This window comes from Elephantulus edwardii, unplaced genomic scaffold, assembly GCF_000299155.1.
Source record: "Elephantulus edwardii isolate Elephantulus edwardi_28Jun2011 unplaced genomic scaffold, EleEdw1.0 scaffold00336, whole genome shotgun sequence".
In the NCBI taxonomy this organism is placed as follows: Eukaryota; Metazoa; Chordata; class Mammalia; order Macroscelidea; family Macroscelididae; genus Elephantulus; species Elephantulus edwardii.
Window position 1 is genome coordinate 259,937 of NW_006400086.1, and position 23,702 is coordinate 283,638.

Consider the following 23,702-nt stretch of genomic DNA (forward strand, 5'->3'; position numbering starts at 1 on the left):
GAATTTTGTAAAACATAACGCATGAGAATGATTGTATGAAACACAATGTGAACAAAGGATAGCGTGAAACAAAATGTATATGAACTTTGTATGCAAACCAATAAAAAATGGGGGGGGGGATTCAGTTGTATGCCTAGTTCCTGTCCTCAAGGAATGTACAATTTGGGGAAGTTCCAAATTACGGCTACCTTCTGTACTGAGGGAGAGGGAACATCCTTCTCTCTTAGTGGCTGGTGGCTTTGAACTACCAGCCTTTTGGTTAGCAGCTGGATACATTAAGCACTAGGCTACCAGGTCACCTAATACAGGGTTTGAAGAAATGATTTTTAGAAAACAGAAGACTGGAGAGTTTAGGGATTATTAAATCGTTTTCAGGTAGATCAAGAAAGCAGTATTTTTTTTTAACAAAATTAGGAAGTAGATTTCATTAGAAGCTTAGATCCTAGATTTTTAAAAAAGAAATTTTATTTTTTGGGCCCCGCCCCCACCATTCACATTGTGTTTCTTATGATCATTCCCATATATTGTATCTCATAAAGTTAATCTTAGATTTTAAATCTTGGGCAACAGTTTACTCCAAAAAGCATTATTCAACACATAGCATTAAAATATCTATTTAAATTTTATAACATCATCTTAAATATTTTTTCTAATTGTAATGCATTTGTGTGTATAAATACATTAAGCTTTCACATTTCTTCGTCTTGTTTCATTGCCTCAGTGAAAGCCTAAAGTGACTTACTGAGGCATTAAGGTGCATACCTGAATAACAATAAAAAAGGACTGGAACATGCCTTTATTCACTGTAACATTTCCAGGAAAAGGTTAGAATAGGGTAACAGAATAGTTTAGCCTACGATTCTCTCACTTGTAGGAGTAATTTGAAAATAAATTAATAAATAAATGCAGCCCTGAAGTACCAGGGCTAAGATTAAGAAGGGGGGAAAAGTCAAATTTCAAAGGTTCACAATATATATTCTAGTTGAGAGAGATCTCAAGTTTTAAATGAGCCATTTGAAACTTAAAGGAAAATTGTTTAATGCTGATTCCATGCCCCTCCAGCCTGCTCCCACCCTGGACACACTATGAGGGAGAAAAGGGTTTAAAATTAAGACTACTCATAGACTTTGATAATACTTTTAAGGAAATCAAGCAATTTCGTTTTGTCTTGGGAAGAGGCATCACATTAATAACTGAGGAAAGACTTCTAGCAGTAGATTTTCAAAAGTTAAGTTTACACAGTATATTTATAGAAACTCTAATCTCCTCTTGGTGCGTTCACTGGACTTCAGTCATCACCGCCATTGCTATTACTACCCCACTCCCGATTCCCAGTTGAAATATACTAGACTGATGGTCACTACTGCTCTTATAGCCATTTTGTTCTTTCTAGAGTACCCTATATCAAGCTTGTTCCTTACCAAAGGAGGTATTGTTTTATAATGGAAATAACATTGTACTTGGAAGCAGAAAGTCTCAATTTTGTCCAATGCATTCTACAGCCTCTGAAAATACACCGGAGGGTCAGCTATGACCCTCCACAGTGATGAGTAGTAATAGTAGTAGTAGTTGTTGTGTACAGTGGAATCGGAACCGACCCATTGCTGAACCATGGACAGGTTTTCAGAGGCAGTTAATTGCATAGGAAGAGACTACCCATCCTTCTCACACAGAGCATGGTGGACTCAAACCGTGTGTATTTGGGATTGTAGAGCAGCTTGCCACTAGGCCACCAGAGCTCCCAATGGTAGTAGTCATCCTTACCTGTAATTTCCTAGCATTATCTCCTTGGGTGAATTTATTCAACTTCTTTGAGTCTCAGTTTCCTCATTTGAATATAGGGTTAATAATACCTATTTCCTCCTGAAGATTAAAGATGGTGTATGCAAAGATACATTATAAATTACAAGTATTATACAGCAAGGTCAAATCCTTAATGAAAGAAGATGGGAAATAAATGAATGCCCAAGTAATTGTAAGAGGCTATATAAATATAAGGCATTAGTTCTACTGAGAGTCCTTTAAATGTGATTCTTGAAAAGTTATCTCAACTGCCCTATAATTACTGACTACAGGGTATAATGGAGCTCCTTCATATATAAAAATTATAAGCTTCTAGTCAAAGTAATTTAAGAAAGATGGGCCGAAAGAAAATTCATCAGCCACTTTTTATCCATGACTCAATGTGCTCCCTTCATTAGGCCAGCTGCGGTTTTTTGGTGATTTTTTTTTTTAAATGAAACCTAAAGAACAGAGAAGAGATACTTTTTCACAATCACATTTTAAAATAGCTCACAGCTTGTCTGTCAATACTGTTATCTTCCTCCTAATTTTCATGACATCTTTAGGGATTATGAAAAAAATAAAAAGTATAGATTTTAAAAAGCAAGCGTTGATTACTTCATAAAAGTTTAAAATCTGTTTCATAATACATGATGGACCAGCTATAAGAAAAGACTGACTTGTGAAAGATCTCTTTCTTCCACAAAAGACTTTTCATATGATAAAAGGAAGAATTATTAAAGAAATAGAAATTGATTTTCTTCCCATGTGAATTCATCAAGTGAAATACCAATCAAGAGAAAATGCCTTTCTCCCCTCTCCTGAATCATTTGCAAAGCACTTTGATTTGCCCTAAAATCGGTTTCCTCTCTAGTGCCTGTGACTGGTTTTTCTATAAAGAGAAAGCCGCCAAAGAAATAGCCAACTCTTGCTCCCTAAACATGAGACACAGGAAAACAGATTTTCAAATAAGGGAATAAAACAAAAGCAAACAAAACCTTGTTTGTTTACTTTTCATAAAAGGATATGGTGTACAATTGGGTATGAATTCAGGGCGTCACCCATAGAAGAATCTTATGCCTATGAAGTCATCCTTAATTACAGAGTTTGACTAACAATACAGCAATTATGAAACCACTCCACTGGCTCATTTAACCATATATAAACCCCTGAACACAAAATCACTGCTGAGAAAGGTGTACCTGCAACTACCTGAAACTATTACTCAAATTCCGGAAGGTATTTGAGGGAGAAGAGGAGGGGTGCTCTGTTCTCACCTCCTAAGTCTTTCACCTCAGGAATGCAGTTGACTGAATCATCTACTGATCTATGTCATTCAGTTGGTCAGTAGGAAGGGCACATAAATTTTCTATGTTGTCCACAAATAATGAAGAGTTGATTAGGAATTTATAAATATATATATATTCATTCTCCTTAAAATTGAAAGGCAACTAAAGCATAATAAAAGCAGGAAATAGGGCACCAAAGATTTTCTTTTTCAATAATCATGCTGCAATAAAACAAAAGTACTACTGCAGAGATGATTTTGACTCTCTTATTTCGTTTTTCAGGCTGAAAATCTTTCTCCTATGGAGCAACTGGTGGATTTAGAAGTTTGGGAAAGAAAGGGTTCTATTATTACTCAAGGGAGTTGTAGTGGCCTAGCTGCAAGAAGCTGCACTGCAATCCCAAAGGCATGAGGTTCAAGGCCACCAGCTGCTCCACTGGGGTGTGGAAAAAGTTTATCTCCCTTGAGATTAACTGCCTCTGAAAACTCACTGGAAGGTCAACTATAGGTCGATTCTGACCCAATAGTACACAATAATTATTATTCAAGCTCTAGTTCCATGTTCCCAAATGATGTTCAAAGACTTCAATACAGATTTCTGCATTCACGGACTTACTCTTTCACATTCCACAAGCCTTAGCTGAAGACTTAATACTTCAGGGCCTGGGAATCACGTATTTAAGTTTGCATCATGAAGAAGGGGACAAAGGGTCAAAAACATGGCAGAACAAATTATTTCACTAAAAATGAGGTGGGGTGGGGAATGATGTAGCTCCCGTTATGTGGGAATAACCCTCAGCAGTGGTCAGGAAAAAACTCTAGTGCATTGGTCGGCTTCCTCCATCCAAAACAGGCAATGCTTCAGGACACCCACAGTTTACATACCTCTCCATACCAACAGAAACCACCACCCAGCCTCCTCCCTAGTTAGGTAAGTCAGGAGCACTGGTCTGTCTCCAGGTTAGATTGGGTGTGTAACATTCTGTGGGCCGATGTACACCTACTCTTACTATTTATTATATAACTCAAGCTCCAGTTCCAGGTTCACAAATGACCTTCAAAGACTTCAACTTGAATCTCTGCATTCACCTACTTATTCTTTTACATCTGACAAGGCTGAGCTGAAAACTCAGTAACGTGCTAGGCAGTGTGCTGGGTAGTGCAGATATAGACAATTCAGACTCAAAATTCCCTTCTCTCTGGAAAAGCGTATGGTGAAATCGAAGGAAAATCTATGACTTAAAGCATTAGTGCTATTCAGGGTCCCTGATAGCATAATGGGGTACATGACACGCTGCTATCTGAAAGGTTGGCAGTTTGAACCCACTAATTGCAAAAGGCTCCCCTTGAGATTTAGAACCTCTGAACCCCAAAGGAGTGTTGCTATGGGTCTGAATCAATTCTTTGGTAGACATTGTGTGATTACTGTCACATATACTGGAGAACACTACATGGTGGGTGTTCAGAAACTATAACAGAAGAAAAATGATCATTCTTCTCCACATCGTCTATAGCAACTATACAGCCTCCTCACTGACGGCTGTTTCGCTTCCTGAGTAATTGCTTACTGAATAAATGCACAAATGTGCATCATTTGAGGCCTCTGTCTGATTGTGGTCCCATAAGGTTTTCTTTATTTGTATTTTTACAGGAAAAGCAGCTCTCATTTCATTTTGTCTCCCCCTAACAGTTTTAACGATGCCAAACCTGAACTCTTATAGCACTGACCATGCAGGGTACAAACAGGTGAGGCAAAGGACATGATACCAGGCAGGGTCTCAGGCTATGTCTGGGGAGAAGCAAGTGGTAGCTCCTCAGGCTGGCAGAACACTATGTTCTCATCCCTCCCAGTTCTCTGCCTCTTGCTTCACTCCTACTGCCACTGCCACCACTATGTTCCTCCACTCTCTGCTAGCACACTGCATCGCAGCAGTGATGACTGGAAGGGGGCTCCCTTATGGTGGATAATGCACTGTGTTTGTGGCAGTATACACACCTAGTAGCCTACTTACCTAGTTACACAATCCCAAAGGCATATGGTTTGACTCCCCCAGCTGCTCTGTGAGAGAAGGCCTGGCAGTCTCCTCCTACTATGCAGTCAGTGTCTCTGAAAATCCGCTGGGGGGTCAGCTATGGGTCAGTTCTGATGCACAGTAACAACCTCACTTAGATCTTCTCATTAACTGACATTTTGCATTTACGACAATAGTTAAAAACCTATTTAGATCATCTGAAAGCCAACAAGACCAATGTGTTTTAAAATGAGGGAGTCCCCTCTGGAGACCTAAGTCCTTGATCTTTCCCCTTTTCAAGCCTCTTAGCAATATTGGATACTCTGTCTTTTTTACTGTGGTATCATTTATAATAGCAAAAGGATGGGAACTATTGTAATATCAATCAGTGGACAAATGGTTCAAGAAACTATGCATGGTACATCTACCCAATGGAGTACTATGCAATGCTAAAGAATCACAAAAACTGGATAAACCTACAGGACATTGATGAGTGAAATAAGCCCGTTAGGAAAAGACAAATATGAGACCCATATTATTTTAAAAAGGGCGTTCTGGTGGCTTATTGGTTAGGAGTTGTGCTGCCAACTCAAAGGTAAACAGTTCGAATCCACCAGCTGCCGCTTGGGAGAAAGATGGACAATCCTCTCCTGTGTAATTTTCCACCTTTGGCATCTGTTGGAGGGTCAGCTATTAGTTGGTTCTGACTCAAGGTATATAACAACGTCATAAAAAGCTAAAGAAAGTTTCACATGCAGATAGAATTCTTGATTCCCAGGGATGTGAAGAGAGGAAGATGAGAGTAAAACTTAATAAGTAGAGAATATTGTTTTTCTTCTGTGCTGTTGAGTTGGAACTGAATCACTGCTGACCCTCCAAGGGGCAGTAAATTGCACAGGAGATTTCCCTGTCACTCTGTTGCATTTGAATTGTGTGCCTTTGAGATTGCAGCACAGGTTCTTACCACGGGACCACCAGAGCTCCCTAATTGTGTTGTGAGGAGCCATCTAGTCGAGGACAACTCATAGCGATACTATTATATTTACTAAGATGGGTGAGCTCTGGTGGCCAAGTGGTAAAAAGCTATGCTGCAATCCCAAAACGGTAAGAAGCTGTGCAATTCCTAAGGCATATGGTTCAAATCCACCAGGTACTGTGGGGAGAAGGATGGGCAATCTCTTCCCATGTGAATAACTGCCTCTGAAAACCTGCCAGAGAGGGTCAGCTACGAGTCAGCTCCAACTGCCTGGCATACAACATGATGTGTGAAGGGAAAACCAATCTACAATAATGGGTTAGATATTGTGAGTACAGTAATTAATGTCACAAAACAAAATGTGCATGAATGGTTGGATGAAAAAGTGATATCCTTTGTGAATTTGCATTCAAGTCACAAAAAAATTATTATATGAAACACAACGTGAATGAAGAATAGTGTATAAAAAAAAGAATAGTGTGAAACACAAGGTATATGAACTCTGTAGGCAAACAAAAAAAATTAAAAATATATAATAAAAATATCTGTTTAATTAAAACTGGTTTACAACTACTGTCTACAACAATTTTGGTCAATCCCTTTTAAAAGGCAAGTTCTTATGCCTCTTACATTATGTTTCATCTCTGCTGAATATTTATGGCCCTCTAGAGTGGTCCTGGTAGAGCACAGTGGTTCTCCTGAAAATGTTCCAATTAATTCCAAAAGTGTTGTCATTTGTTTTCTCCCTTTCTTCTTTCTCTCACCTAGTCTGCCTTTGTATTTCTCTCTCACCCTTCAAATAGGGGACTCCAGTGGCACAGTCGGTAGGGAATTGCACTAAAACAAAGGCTTTTAATCTATACCACCAGTGGTTCTATGGAAGATCTGCAATCTTCTCCAGTTGAGATTTGCAGCCTCAAAAACCCAATGGAGAGTCGCTATGAGGAGGAACCAACTTGACCAGCAGTGGGTTCTGAGTATTCTTAACTTGGTTGTTCTCTCTCTTCAGATCCAAATTCCACTTATCCTGCAATATTCAGCAAATGCCTCATCCCCTCCCAAGATATTTCCAAATGACTACCTCCATCCTGATCTTTATTTTCAGCTCCCACAGAATTTAGCAATTTAATTATAGACTTTCCTATAGTTATCTAAGTGGGTGTAAGGATAGTTTGGTTGGGACTTTCATCATCCCACCGAGGCCAAACAAACTGGTTATCATTTGTCGCCCTTCTCTACATGGATTCCCAAAACTGGTCAAAGAAAGAAACATTCGCCAATAAAAGAGAATCTTTCATAAAAGCACCCAAATAATTGTTTAATTACTTGCTTGGTAAATAGTTTTTATTTATTAATTTTTGTTTATTAATTTTAATGAAACTATTACAGAGACTTTGGATTTCCATTCATTCATTGTTGCACTTTTCTCCCTTCCCACCCCTCCCCCCAAATTTGCTCCTCTACTTGAAAAGTAAAAGAAAAATTCCTTCATTGGTATACAATCTCCCCCCACCCCCCAGTACAGTCCACTATGCAACCTTCATTCTGGACTCTTGTCATGACCATAATATCCAATCATATATCACTTTTAAACTGTTCTCGGTCTCATCTGTTTCAATGCAGTATATATAATTTATCCAATTTTGGCAAATCTTATTTTAAGATTACTTCTTGAGAGCAGAGCCTAAACTTCATCTTTCTCTTGCATACTCCCACAATACCACAAATTCGGGAGTTCAAAGAATGACTCTGATGGAAAGGTTTCCACGACTGTGAGAAATCTCTTTCATGTCCAGCATTCCAGAGGGAAAAGAAATTAGAATTTTAAAGATCAGAGAACTGTAAAAGTTCTACATTTTTATCCCCTAAACTACACTGAGGAAGAAACAAGAGTCAAGTGAAGTGACCTGTCTGAGACACAGAACTATGTGGCAAATGCGAAATGAAACCAACTGTGTATGAGAAGGCAATGAACTACTATTGTTCACATAAAAGGAAACCCTACGAACCTGGAGAAAGGACGAAAGTTATACAGGAGATATCCAGGACTTTCGCTCATAGGGTGACTATGAGTCGTCTGTTACTCGACGGCACTTAACAACACCACCACCACCAGCAGCAGACAGAGAGAGAGGGCAAGAGAGAGCGAGCAGTTGGCCTAGCAGACAGAAAGCCATGCTCACAAGCCAAAGGTGGGTGACTCTCTTCCGCGGCCCTCAGCCCTGCCTTTAATTGTTTTTGCTGAAATAGTCTTCTAGGTCGTGTAACCCTAGTATGTCCACTTGCTGTACAGAGGAAACTCATGGTTGCTGTGAAGCTGAACACTGTGACACTGATGAGTCAAATTTGAGAATGGTTACCCATGGAGGACAGTGTTTGGTGGAGCCCCCTGATTAAAACGAGCTTGGAAGCAGGAGTGGCATCCACTTCCACAAGTGGAAGTGCTTGCGACTCGATGGCACTTAACAACAACAGCATGATGAGGATGTGTAGGGGGTGGGGGTATTAATCATGGTGTTGTACACTTTGATAAGGGAGATGAGGGAAACGGGAAGAATCTGTTCTCGAAAACAATGTATTCAAATTTTATCAAGAAACTAGTAAAAAAAGTCAACTTGGGGGAAGGGAGGGAGAGAGGGTAAAATGTGCAATAATGAATGAAGGAAAATGTAACTTCTCTGTAAACTTTTGTTAAAAATCACAATTAAAATTATTTTTATTTAAAAAAAAGCTCTAGTGGTATAGGACATCATGTGTTGGGCTGCTATCTGGAAAGGTCAAGGTAAAAGATGGGTCATTTCCTCTCATAAAGATTTACAAGCTCAGAAACCCAATGGATGGGTGTTGAAAAGGTGAGTTGGGAAGGACTGGTGGCAGTGGGTTTGGGTATTACTGCCATAAGAGTGGTGCAGTTAATTGCTGAGCCTGCTAACCCCAAAGCTGGGCATTTCATCACAAGCGGAAGATGGGGCAGTCTATTCCTGTAAAGATTTACAGCCTATGAAGCCCTATGGCAGAGTTTTAGTCTGTCCTATGAAGTTGCTGTGAGTCACAATCAGCTCAATGGCAGTGACTCTGATTTTTCAGGCTTTTAATTAGCATGAAAGGAGCCCTGGTGGCATGTCAGTTAAAGTGTTTGGCTGCTAACCTAAAGGCCGGTGGTTCAAATCTATCAGCTCTTCTGCAGGAGAAAAAAAGGGGCAGTCGGTTAAGAAGTTATCACTTTGGAAACCCTATGGGGCAGTTTTACTGTGTCTTATAGTTTTGCTATGAGTCCGAATAGAAAGTAGTGGGTTTTGGTTGGGTTTGAGATGACCGTAAGACCAAAGAGGTTACACCCTATTTGTGGAGAGAAGACTTATGTTTAGTATAACGTAGGGATGATAACTTAAGTGTCCTAACAAATGTAACCGTGATTCTGAGAAAGAATGGTAGACAGAAAATGAAGATAGAAGTTCCATAAGATAATACTAACTTGTTTTGGCTAAGAGATTAATTTTGATCTTGATCGGAAATAACTGAAATTGTGATTCTGTAAAACAAACATACTATAAGCAGTAAAGATTTTCTATTTGAGTTCTAACAGTTATTTCATCAGGTGTTGGTATTAAATGGACAGTGGAGAGTTCTGGTGGTATAGGTCCTACAGAACTGTGGAGTTAAACAAAAGATCACACCTTTCTGGCAGTTCATATCTATCAGCTCAATGCTTTCTCTGTGAATGAAAGATGACTATCCCCTCTAGTACAACTTACAGCCTCAGAAATCCAATGAAGGCCCACTATAAGTAGTTGGGTTTTGTGTCTAAGGTAATGAGTTTGAAAGATATTTATTGAAGCCATAAAATATGTCCCCTGCTTGAAAAGATTGTATTCTGTCATCAGTTGTGCTGCTAAGGTCAAGTCAGCCGGTTCAAATCTACCAGCTGCTTTGAGGGAGAAAGATGGGAAATTTCCTCCCATACAATTTAAGCCCTCTGAAAAGCCAGCTATGAGTTCTTCCGAATGGATGAGGTTTTCCAGTTTTGTGACTGCTTGAAAAAAGCACACAGAAGCTTACCTGCTCTTGCAACGCATTCATTCCATATATGGCAGTCTTTTGTGTAATTTTCTTTTTATATTGCTTAATTTCAGCCTCTTGAGTGCTAAGTACTGTGACCAACCGCTCCCATTTTATCAGTGTTAACAATTTAAGTCTCATTATAAACATAGCTAAACACTCAAGTGTCTATGTGATTTACTTTTGTTCCTAGGGACAAAATATTTTTTTAATTATTAAATTTTATTAGTTTTAATGAACATTTACAGGGATTTTGGGTTTTCATTCCTTCATTGCTGCACCATTCTCTCTACCCTCCTCCCCAGTTTGTTCTTCTTCCCCCGCCATCCGAATGTCTGTTTTAATTGCCTAGGGACAAAATATTATTTCCACACATAAGCTCTCAATGAAATGATAGCCATAGGTTTTCCTGGGTTTTGTTTTTGTCTTCCAAATAGTTTTGCTCCATACAACTGGTTTTCTCTAGGAGCGAGTGGTATGAAGTTTTGTTTCCTTCCTCTTAGGAAACTTGAATGGGATATTGGTAAAATAGTAATTTAAATAGCTTATGAGGTTAATATACAACATTCTCAATTTAATGATTGGTGGGCCCAAAGAGCAAAGCAAGTGAGCTTAATCTTAAGCGCCCACCCGTACTTCTCAAGTTCTTATTTTTTTTAAATTTTTTTAAAGCTTAAAGCAGAAGGGTGTTAGTGTTCTTTAATTGTAGCCCCTAAACAGTATTAAAAATTACTAGGTATGGTAGGAGTGGAGAACAAAGTTCTATGAAAGCAAGATTCAAAATGGAAGCCTACTTTGCTTATTTGCGAGGTTCTTTTTCAGGCATAGGTCTGGTAATTCCACTTGATATTTTGGTTGCAAATTGGTCAAATGAAACAGAGGACAACTCTAGAAGCCCAAAATAAAACTGACAATGTTTTCCCCTGAGGCAATGTGATGCATACTGATTACATCGTACAGTGTTAGGGACCAGAGAAAGAAGCAGCTGGATGATAAAACATAAATCTGAATATATTTAGTGACTCTGTCCTTGTGATTTATTTAGACCAAAAAAGTCTATACTCAGGGACCTCTCCAAATCACTAAAGAGCAAAGATGTCAATTTGAGGACTATGGTGCACCTGATTGAGATTATAGTCTTTTTCAGTGTCACTTGCTATGCTGCTGAGAGCTGGACAATGAATAAGGATGAGAGAAGAAATAATGATGCCTCTGAACTGTGGTGTTGGAGAAGAATACAACTGCCAAAAGAGCAAACAATTTTCAAGTCTCTTGGAGATGGTGCAGCTCAAGAGCTTCTTGAAGGCAAGGATAATGAGCTTTGTCTCACCTACTTTGTGAAGAGAGGCTATTCCCTGGAGCAGAATATCATGCTTGGAAAGACAACGGGATGACGATGGAGAAGACGACCCTCAACCAGGTGGACTGACATTGTGCCTGAAACAATGGCTTGAGCGTGTCAGAGACTGTGAGGTTGGCAGAGGATAGGACAGAGTTCAGATCTGTTGTTCATAGGGTTGCTATGAGTCATACATGACCTGATGGTACTCAAAAACAACAACAATCTAAACACAGGACTGTAAGTGAAACTTTGCCAGTTTGAACCACTACAGCAGCTCTGACCCTAAGACCCATAAGAACAGCTCTATTCTGGAATATATGAGGTGGCCCTATGGAGGAATGACACAAAACAATGACAACAACAGGAACAAAACCCACAATGGGGAATTCTTACACTGACTTGAACAATTTCAGCCACTATTCCCATCGCAAACGGTACACATTCTAAATGCTTTAAAAAACAAACTTCAGAAGCCAAACTTTACCCTTTTCCAATACAATTAGCTGCCAAGACTACACTGTCAAATTTTTTTCCTGAATGAATCCCCAAACTTGAATGTGTATTAAACATTTAGTCCTTTATATAATGTGAAGAAGATACTGTTATTTCCTGGATGTATACTGCTCCAACAATCTCTGTAGACATACGAGAAGTCGAAGTGTTTATTAAGAAGGGCAAGGAAGAAAAGACAGTTGTGATTTTGTGAGGCTATGCCAGGAAGAGTCCTTCATGAAGTCAATTTAAGCTATCTTGGGAGTGAGTGGCTGCGACATTTAACTGTCAACCTTTGGGTTAGCAGTCCAATACTTCATCTGCTATGCCACCAGGCTGCCTAGCATAGCTCCCCTGAATACTTTTCTAAAACTTACATTTTAAAAATGTTTCTATCATTTCATTTTTCTTGTTTTAAATAGATGCGGCATAGGGTCAGTTACTAACCATTAATTTCTCTTCTCTATATTCATGTAGCTAATTTCAGTATGTGATGTCCACCAACTCTCCTCATGTATTCTACTAGTATATGCGAAAACAGAAGTAGTAACCGTTTTCATTGGCTCTGGGTTCACAGTGTGTGCCTATTAAATGTTTATTGAATAAATAAATTTTGATGAAAGTGAGTAGTGAAGTGAACACTGCATGCTATTTCATCATCTCACATGGTTATAAAAGATTCATACTATTAGAGGAAGCTGTAAACAAAATAGTCAAGACAAAACAAGGCTCCCACATTCTTTGCATGCAACTGGCCTGTTATCATACTTCTAACTACCTACTCTTGTTTGGTAAAGGTCCTACAAAACTCTTAAAGATACTTGCAGTCTGTCCTCTAAGTTTAGCTGAAAGTCAAATAGAAACATATAACTTGCAAGGGTTTTGGCATTCTAGCAGCATTCAGACAGATCTCAATCTATCGTATTTTGCCGATACTGGTTTTCTTGCAAAATGAAGATCTATGGCAATTCTAAGCTGAAGAAACACATCAACATCATCTTTCTAACAGTGTGTGCTCACTTTGTGCCTCTGTCTTAGATTTTGGTAATTCTAGCAAGATTTTACACTTTTTCATAACACTACTGTTTACTCAATAGACTACAGAACAGTGTTGACATAACTTTTTCATGTCCTGAGAAACCAAAGAATGCATGTGATTTTATTCAGTGGTTGCTGTACTGCAGTTTGGAACCAAACCTGCCGTAACTCTGAGGTGTGCCTACACTTTATTTTTACATAATATGCAAAACCCATATTTTAACAGACTTGCAAATTCAAATGAAAGTAAACATTTAAGAAACAATATAAATTGCCCTCAAACTAAAACCCATAGCCACTCGGTTGATTCTGACTCACTGTGGTTCTGAGTAGAATGGTCCCTAAGCTACACAACAGCCAATCGTGGAAGCTGATTGCCTTGTCTTTCTCTCATGGAGTTACTGGTTGGTTCAAACCTCTAGCAGCTGAATGCCTTAAGCACAGCTCCACTAGGGTTCTTTCCCCCATATTAAAACAAGACTTAAACCTTTTACCTTTTTTATTGTTAAGATTTTCAATATATTAAAAAATATACTAGTAAAATGAGTATTCATAAACCTCTTAACCAGATTCTGTATTAATCTAGATTTTCACACAATTGTTTCATCTGTATTCATTTCCTGTCTTGGGTTTTGTTGTGGTTTTTTATTTCTCTCTCAGTCCCTCTCTCTTTCTCCTGAAATATTTTAAACCCCACATATCCTGTGATTTCTGCTCTAACATATTATTTAAAAATGACCTCATTATTTCTGGAAGTTACTATGGATTAGAGTCTAGCACAAACTTGATTGAAATTGATCTTTTTTTTAATTACCAATATTTATGAGTCACTTAAACCCTTAAAGGTGCCCAATTCTGTGTCATTTCCTGGAAAAATCTCAAATATCTCCTTTTAAAGTAAAAGTTTCCTATCCTCCTTTTGTATTTAATAAACAAAGATAAGATCTCAAAGCAATGGCTATTTTAAAATGGAGTTAATAAATTACTTTCCAATGAGGGAACATTTGCTTCCATTTAGTCACATTGAACATTCTTTAAATGCTTGCAAGAAAAGACGTTTATAGATATTTATAAAGGAAGTCTTAACTGTGGTCTTAAAGCTCCCGTTTCCCAGTATAAAGAACACAATATCAGAGTTGTATACCTGAAAAATACTGACATGGTAAATGCTGTGTTATACAGAAAGGGTCTTCTGATTAAGGGCTTGGTTTGGCTTGGAAAACCTATGAGGCATTTCCAGACAGTTCAATAGATAAGGTCTTTATGAATGGATGGCAGCGGGTTTGGTTGGTTTGGGTGTTATAACATACTTTTACAACAATAACAGAATGTTATGTCAAACACAAAAGATACAACAATGTGACACGACATCTCTCCCATCATTTTTACAAAGCTGTGTTTTAACTCCTTTGAAACAGTACACCTCTTTTAAAAGGTTAACAATTCATTTTAAAGTCTTCCATATTTCTTATGTAAGCTTTGACACCCATTGGAATAATTTATGGAAACATAAATCTGCTGCTAGTGAAATTAATTAACCTTCACACCTACAGGGGTATTTCCATTCTCCTTTCCTACAAAAATTAACCTGGAACATGTTGAGTGACGTCAAGGGCAACCTTCAAGCATTATATATAAAACCAGGCAAGATGAGACTAGTTAGCCTGCTTCAACTCAAAACAAAAATACCACAAAATATATGGCCTGTGATTCAAAAATCATGAGCAACACAATTTCAGCTTAGCCTGTGAGCTAATCTTATCCACTCAAAACCTCTCTTGGAACATTATACACTCAGCCTAAATATATTCTCAAATAAAGTACTTGCTGGTTTCAAAAATGAGATTCTTTTCTTTCACACAGATGTACTAAATATGACCAGACTGGAAGCTCACTGCTAACCTGGAATCTGGGTTTTCTTCTAGACATCTCTGTTTTTATGAAACTTAATCTGATCTTCATGTGTTAGAAACCTCTGGGAAAAACTATCTGTCTCCTGCTATGATCACATTACCAAAAGCTCATCATCAGTGATTTTCACATAGTCAGTAAATAACAAATTATTTTTAGGTATATTAATAAATATACATTATAACATACAATTAATCATGAATATATCCCATTATAAACAGGATAACCATTTGAGAGAAGTAACTCACCTTATAAGATCATGACATATTCTGTCATCATAGCTACCTTCTATTTCATAGACCTTTGAAAAACTATTTGATAGGAATCAAAAGCGTTTCAATCTTGCCACCTCCCCTAACAACATCTAGAAATAGAAATTCTTTTTGTTAACTAATTTTCAGGTAGTTAATTTGGTCACACACACACACACACACACACACACACAGAGTTAGGATTACAAACTCAATTTTTATATAGCACAAGAGTTCCTAAAACATTTCCCCAAAAGAGAAAATAAAGAAAAGGTTAGATTCAAAACTTCAAAAGTACGATTTCTAAAACAATTCCAAATATTTAAACTACCCAAACACGTAATAGGAATTTCAAGCTTTCAAAAATAAAGTAATTATTCATGAGCCTAAAAGTTATAGAGCCTAATAAAATACTAAAATAGTTACCCGTCTGCGACGAGAGCAAACCTGCTTCTTTCCTTCTTTCCCTTCTCACAGCACTACCGAGAAGGAACCTTCTCCCACGCCCAGAAAGCCAATCTGGAAACCCAACATTCTTCTTACAATTGCAACTTTAGAGAGAGCAAGTCACAACACTTCCTGCTAGAAAAAGAGAACACCCTGACAAAAGAATGATACAATACTTAAGAATCCCCTTCCTGTCAACTTCACAGTTATTTGTCAAGTATTTAATAAATCCTAACCTACAACATTTACAGACGACTCTCCCCCTCCTCCCCGCCATTTCAACACTACCAAAATCACACAAGGGCACAGGAGATTTTAAAGTTGATTTAGGTCAAACAGCTACAACCCATATACCTATTTAGAGTTTGAACAGTAGCCAAGTAACCTGCTTATTTTAGAACACATAGAACCAGCAGTCTCTCCAGCGCCCAAGTCACTCTTACATAGTTAAATACCTTATGTAGAAAGGCAAACTAACTGTCTGGGACCACTTATGTTCTCTATTATTCATTTCAATCCATATACATTCATGCCTTCATATATCATTTATATTCCATATGCTATGTGGTGTATTTAAATACTTCTTGGTCTGGATAAAAATGTAAGTTCATTTTTTGTAAACATATAAAACTATATATATATATATAATTCTTATCAAGTTGGTTTCTAGAAACACCCACAGCCGCTGACTTGACTCTGACTTTGGCTTCCCCTCCATTGGTTTTCTGAGGCTGTAAATCTTTAGAGCGGTGGCTTTCCATTTTTTTCCCTGCACTGGTATAGCACAAAGAAAGTCAGTCATACTTGCTGAACTGACTCATTTTCTATTCAAAGGCAGTATCAAATATTAGTTGAAATTAAGGGTTCTACATTCTGAACGGGTTTGCATCCCGGTTCCATGATTCACTCCCTAGCTTTGTGTCCTTGGGTAAATGAAATTTTTTTGAAAAATTTTAAAAATTACTTAAATATTTTTGTGCCTCCATTTTCTCATTCAGCGATGATGGCAGTAGCACTATCATATATAAGTACTTTATAGGTTCCTGTGAAGCTTATAGGATGTAATATGCATCAAGAAATTAGATCAAAGTCTGACACATAATAAGCATGGATACACGGCTATAACTGCTTTCTTGTTACAGAAATTTGCTGTTAACCAGTCTAGCAATTCCAATTAGTTAACCTCTTCCTCAAGTGAGTAGCATGCTGGTTGTGAGTTTCCTTTCTAGGACAAATGGGGAAAAACCAACAGGAGATCATTCTGAGACACAATCAGGGTTCTTAAGAGTCTGGCAAACTTGAAGTCTATGTGACCAGGAATACATGGCTTTTCAGAGTCCCAGGCTCTTTCTAAAAAAAAAAAAAAAGGGTGCTAATTTCACATACACTATAGGAAGGTCGTGATGACTGAATGAGAAGATCAACTTATTTTTTTATTATTATTAAATTTTATTAGTTTTAATGAACATTTACAGAGATTTTGGGTTTTCATTCATTGTTGCACTGTTTTCTCCACCCTCATCCCCAGTTCGTTCTTCTTTTCCCCCCCCCATGTCTGTTTTAATTGTCCAGTTGCCACAGTGCTTGTCAAAGCCAGTTCTGATTAATCTCCTTTGTCAGTGTGTCCCTTGCCATTCCCTATCACTCCTCCCTGAGAGAGACTTCACCCTGATTCATAAGGAAAAGGGGATGGCGTATTCTCTTAGCTACTTCCTGCTGAAAAGGGACACTGTATAGAAGACCAACTTATAAGGACCTAAGATTGGCTCCAGCAAGGTGCTCAGTGTCAGATATTATTATAACCTGTTGGGGTACTATGCATAGCACCATTTACTGTCTTTGCCAAAGAAGAATAAAGACCCAAGTGAAATAATAGATACGCAAACTCCTTTGAAAAGAAAATAAACAACGTGAAGTCTTTTATGATTATATACAGAGTTCTTGGCCTGAAAGGGAACTCATGTCGCACTCATAAAAAGGTACCCCTCACTGTAGTGTCCCCATTAGGAGGCAGAAAACGTTCTTCTGCCTCCACTAAAAAATACTGCATTCCATTTCATCTCCTTAATGGAAGCAACTTAATAATTAATTTCACCAAGCACAAAACCTCCATGAAATATCAAAAGGCAACGCAATCATGAAACAGAACAGAAGCCGTGTAGCAGCGGGAGGCAGAGGACAGGTTTTCTTTCCCATCTGCCTTTAGGACAACTTTCCCGAGTCTCTTTTGTAAAACAGGCCCGGGACTTTCCAGTGGCTTGTTAGGGAATACTCAAGACTATCTAGGCCTCTGAGCTCACAGAAAGAGTAAATGTGAGGATCATCATGCATTTCAGAGAGTAAATCAGGGCATAGGTAACTGCCTCAGGTAAGCAGACGGTATCAGGGTTAGGCCAGAAATGGCGGGTTTTCCCAGCTTTGCCTTTTATTGAAACCACACCTGTTGCCTCAAACCACACAGATGGGTCTGTCTTAAATGCAATGTATTGTTAAAAGTTCCTTTTCTGACAGACAACAGTGAAGAAGTTAATGGTTTAAAGTGCTCAACATAAAAAGATTACACACCTTCTTTCTTTCTTTTAAAGAAACACTTTTTTGCAGATCATTTTAGAGGGCTCCCTGAAAATTGCTTCCTTGACATTCCTTTTCTTGGTTATCTGGAATGTGTACACTTTCTCTCTTTACAAATGCTAATCTTTGATCAAAGCGAAATCTGTCAGCACCAAGTAGCTAATTTTAAAGTCTATTCAAAACATTGTAAGAAAATTCATTTTTAGGGGGAAAAATACTGTTTTCAGAAATGGATTTTTTTTTTCCCTTTGAAACTGCCTTTTATAAATTGTATTTTCAAGGCAGTTGCATCACATCAGTAGTTCAACGTGTTTCAGCCACTGGGCCATTTTTTTTTAAAAAATATTTTAAACTTCTAATTATCTCAGCATTCAAGGTGTCCTTGAATGTCCTTAAAGGAGAGCATGTGTTTTTGTCTGTGATCAAATGTGACTGTATGTGGAACAAAATCTGTTTTCACCATGGGCAATGAAAATGGGTTTAGGAATAGAAGATGGGGGCAAGGGTTGAGTAATAAATTTTACTTTTTACAAGTAGGACACAGAATGAAAATAACTTTACACTGCATTCCAAATTCACCAGGATGAATACTGAGGAAAGTCCATGGAAACCAACCTGTTTTATGTGTATACATAAATTTCTCTTTTAGATGTTACAAACAAAAGGCCAATGTTAAGAATTCACACACATGCACTCATGGATACAGACATCCCTTAGGGTGGAAAGGCAGGAAAGAGGAACACCTCAAAAAAAGAAAGCTGCATGACAGTTTCAGTCTCAGTATAATATATAGTTAGAAGACACGATCTAAACATAGTATTTTTGAAGTCTCTTCCAACTTTCATCCACTGTCATGGCTCTCCACCACACCCTGTATTAGGCATACTCTTTCTGAATGTGACGTGTACAGTGAAGGCTTCTTCCACTGTGATTCATGACACACCTCAGTAACACTAATCTATTTTACTTTCATGAAACAGGTTTTTACTCATCTTCATGGCATATGAAAACAAAGACATAAAACAAAGAACAGTGAGTAAGAGATTGAAGCAAAGGATCTAACATATGAAGCAGGTGCCAACTGATACAGAAACTGGTAGTACAATTCGGGAGAGTTTAGGAAATTTATACCAGGAGCTGCTTTAGGTCTAGAGGCTTCCGGCTGTACTGACATGGATGTGTCAAATATATCAAGCAGATCTGGTTTATGTAGTCGTCTTTTTCATATTCAAGGAAGATAACAAGTTACAAAAAGATCTTAATTTCAATATTCCAAGGGATGTCTTGTCTCATTAAAAGTATTTATTAGCAATGGGTTTATGTGACAATGTAAAAACTATTTTACCAAAACCAGGATATTTTATTGTACATTAAATTGTGTATTTAGTTCTAATAAACCAAGATGACTTGGGATGATAAACACACAGCTGTTTTAAGCATGAGTCCTTCAAAAAGTGTCAAGTGAATACATATGGGACAGGGAATTGATTTAAAAGCTAGATGTTCTACTTATAATTAATAAAAGTATGCAAAGAAGTACCTTTTTTATTCCATATCCTTTGATTTTGAGGATGTCTCATAGAAAACCCAGGGGAAAAGAAAATGTTTCAGAAGGGCATAAAGAAATAAAATTAAGTCTATTAAAACAGGAAAGAATGTGAAATAATAAAACAAAAATAAATATCTTCAGCTGTTGCTAAACTTTATGGGAACTTTTACAATCGTAAAGACTAGTGAGACCCTCAAAGGGTTTTTGTTTGTTGTTGGAGTTGGTTTTCATTATTTTTTTTAAATTGGTATTCTATCTATAGCCCTGGTAGCTCAGTGGTAAGGAATGGCATTGCCAATCTAAAGGTATGAGATTTGAGTCCATCCACAAGTTATACAGCTTGAATCTACTAGCTGTTCCACAGGAGAAAGAAGCACAATTTTCCTGTGAGATTTATTACCTTTGAAAACCTGCTAGAGGTTCAGCTTTGGGTTGGTCCCAACTCAACAGTATGCAAACACTATTTATCAACATAGCTATCAAAGGTGGCCTAGTAGATAAGCAGTTGTGCTGCAAACCCAACGGCAGTCAGTTTGCATCCACCATATGGGCAATCTCCTCCCATGCAATTTATGGCCTCTGAATATCTGCTGGAGCATCAGCTATGAATCTAGTTCTTACTAGACAGCATGTGTTAAAAAAACTATCAAGATATATACTATATTATAAATTATAGCCTTCAATTTTTAATCTACTTATAAATAAGAATAAGCCTATTACGCGTTAACATGCTTTTATGCAAAACAATTATAATTTTTAAAATTAAAAAAGTAGCAGTGTTTATATTTTCACAAATTTCTTTAACATCTGACTATATAAGACAGCTGGCTAATGTTTCACTTAACACAAGACAGCTGGATTTTCCTGTTTCTGCATTTAACCTGTTGTAAAATTTTCTTTTTCTTTAAGTATATAAAGGAAATTTGGCCTGCAACTGATAAGTTGTTTAAAAAGGAAGTACTTAAAAAGCCTGTTCTGATAATTTTGTTTTAAAATACTATACTAAAACTTGAAAAGTGGTACTTTCTTTTTGTTTTGTTTGTTTTCTTGTTCTGTACCATCGAGTCAGATCTGACGGGCACAGGAGGAGATAGCCCCTCCATCTTAAGTAGAGCATCTGGTGGATTCAAACTGCTCATCTTTGGGATTGCAGTGCAGCTTCTTCCCACTAGTCCAAGAGAACTCCCTGAAAAGTGGTAGTTTCTTAAAAGCTAGTTGCAATGAGGAAATGGATTCCAAAACCAAATGTTTTCAGAAGTACATCAAATATCACTGGGATACACATCTTAGATGCAAGGGGCACACATGGGTTGAAAGTAAAAGGGGGGGAAGACATTCTATGCAAAGAATATGAGAAAAAGAACTAGGGTGGTATTCTTAATATAAAGGAGAGTGTAAGATAAAAACTGTTAAAAGAGAAATTATATGGTGGTAAAAGGATCAACTGATCAAGAAGATTTAATAATCATGAATATGTATGCACTTAACAGAGAAGAACCTAAACATATAAAGCAAACACTGACAGAAAGAAGTAGATAGCATAGCAATGCCCTAGTATTTTTATACAAATAATGCATAGCTTCCATGTTTGCTTGTCAGTCACATCCTCTCCTCATGAGTTATTTTCCTGAGTGCTAAACAATTTTTTTCTTTTTTCACAGCAAGAGGAGTGAGATATTTTTGTTAAGTGATGCTATGCCAAATTCTTTTACATGCTGCTCTATAAAATGAGGTTAGCATGCTTACAAAAATACCTTGGAGAGAAAGGGTGTTGCTGGCAAACAAGTGTACAAAGGGTTCATTATTTGCATTAAAAATGCAGTAATACTTGAAGACACTACTTTTAATATTGCACAGAACATTCAAAAAAGAAGATACATGAGGAAACATAGGACCCAGATGACACAGTAAACCAACTAGACTTAATGGGTATATATATAGAGAGAAGTTAACAAGATTATAATATATAATTTATCGAAGTACACATGGATCATTCTCCAGAATAGGCCGTATGTAAAATCATGAACCATGTCAATAAATTTATAAGAATATAATGATACATACAAACTTTTCTGACATTAATGTAGTGAAGGTAGAAATCAACAGAAAACAAAACTTGAAAAATACACAGACATACAGAAGTCAAACAACACACTGTTAATCTACATGTATGTCAAGGAAGAAATCACAAATTTCTTGGTCAAATGAAAACACAACACAGCAAATCTTAAGGAATACAGTAAAAGCAGCACTTAGAGGGAACCTTATAGCAATAAATAGCTACACAGAAAAGAAGGAAAAGCTCAAATCAAATATCTAATATGACAACTTGAAGAACTAGAAAGAGCAAACTAAGGTACCAGAAGAAAGGAAATAACAAAGATCAGGGCACAAATGAAAAATTACTCGAAACAGAAAAATAGAGAAAATCAATAAAACCAGAAGTTTGTTCTTTGAAAAGATGAATAAAATGAACACAATTTTGGAGAGACTTACAAAGAAAGAAAAAGATAAAATCAAAATAAGAAATGAAAGTGATGATATTACAATGGACCCAACAGAACTAAGAAAATGATGACAGAATATTATTAACTATTTACTTTATCACAATAAACAGATAATGTGGATAAAATGGACAAAATATTAAGAAACACAAAACCTACCCAAACATATTCTAAAAGTTAGTGAAATGGGGGAAAATTAGATTTCTTATCCTTATCCATTGTTGATGGGAATGTAAATTGGTACAGTCACTATGGGAAACAGTGTGGCAGATCTTTTAAAAGATCTGTCTTGCTGTTTGGTGCCATCTGTCAGTTGAGTCACAGTACAATGGAATAAAAAAGTACTGCTAGTCCCATTCTCATATTTGGTATTGTTGTAGTCACTGCCCCAACCCATCTAGGTGAAGGACTTTCACTGATGCTTTACTTTACCAAACATGATATCCTTTTCTAGTGACTTGCTTCTCCTGATAATAACAGTAAAACATATGAGATAAAGTGTAGCCATCCTTGCTTCTAAGGAACATTTTGGCCATTCTTCTTCCAAGGCAGAATTGTTTGTACTTCTGGAAGTACATATCCAATATTCTTTCCCCAAGACATCAATTCCTTTCTGTTTTTCTATGGTCATTGTCCAGCTTTTGCATTCATACTACATGACTAGAAACACGCACCAAGATTTAGGTCTGGTGCATTCTAATATTCAAAGTGATACATGTGTGCTTTAACACTTAATTCAATGAAGTCCTTTGAAGTAGATTTGTCTGATGCACTGTGTTGTTTGATTACTTTATTGCAGCCATTACTGTTTTGATCAGAGAAATCTATAGTACAACCCTGACTAAAAGGGGGGAAATGTAGAACAGAATTTTTTTTTTACAAAACTCAGAATTCCTGAAGCCACAGAGGTTAGATAAATGCTTAAATCAATGCCTTGAGATAATATTTAAACCTCAAATCTTGAACCAAATCTATCACCTCAAGACTTCTTAAAACCAAACAATGGTTCAATTCAACTAGTAAAGAATATATAACTTTAGCATTGTGGACTTTCAAGCTGGAGGTCAAGCCAACAACAATGATTGGAAATATTAGATAGGAATCTTAGGGGCAGTGAGTTTATCATTAATGGGGAGAAGAATGGTTGTACAACTAAAAATCATTACTAATGTCACTGAATTGCACATGAAGGAATTACTGACTGGTGTATGTTTTGTCATGTATAGTCTCAAGAACAAAACAAACTACATACATTATCTAATATGTGTGTGTGTGAATTTAAATTTTTGCTTGAAATCTATCCTTTTCTCATTGACATCAATTACTGGAAATTCTTTTCTATGCAATGACAGGTGTGTTTGGTTCATTTCCTTAAAGTGCCTGCTAAATAAATACTCATACCTGAGTAATTTATATATCATTCAATCTTCCAAGTAAAAATATGATTTTCAATTAAAAAAAGGAAAAAAGTATGCTGCTA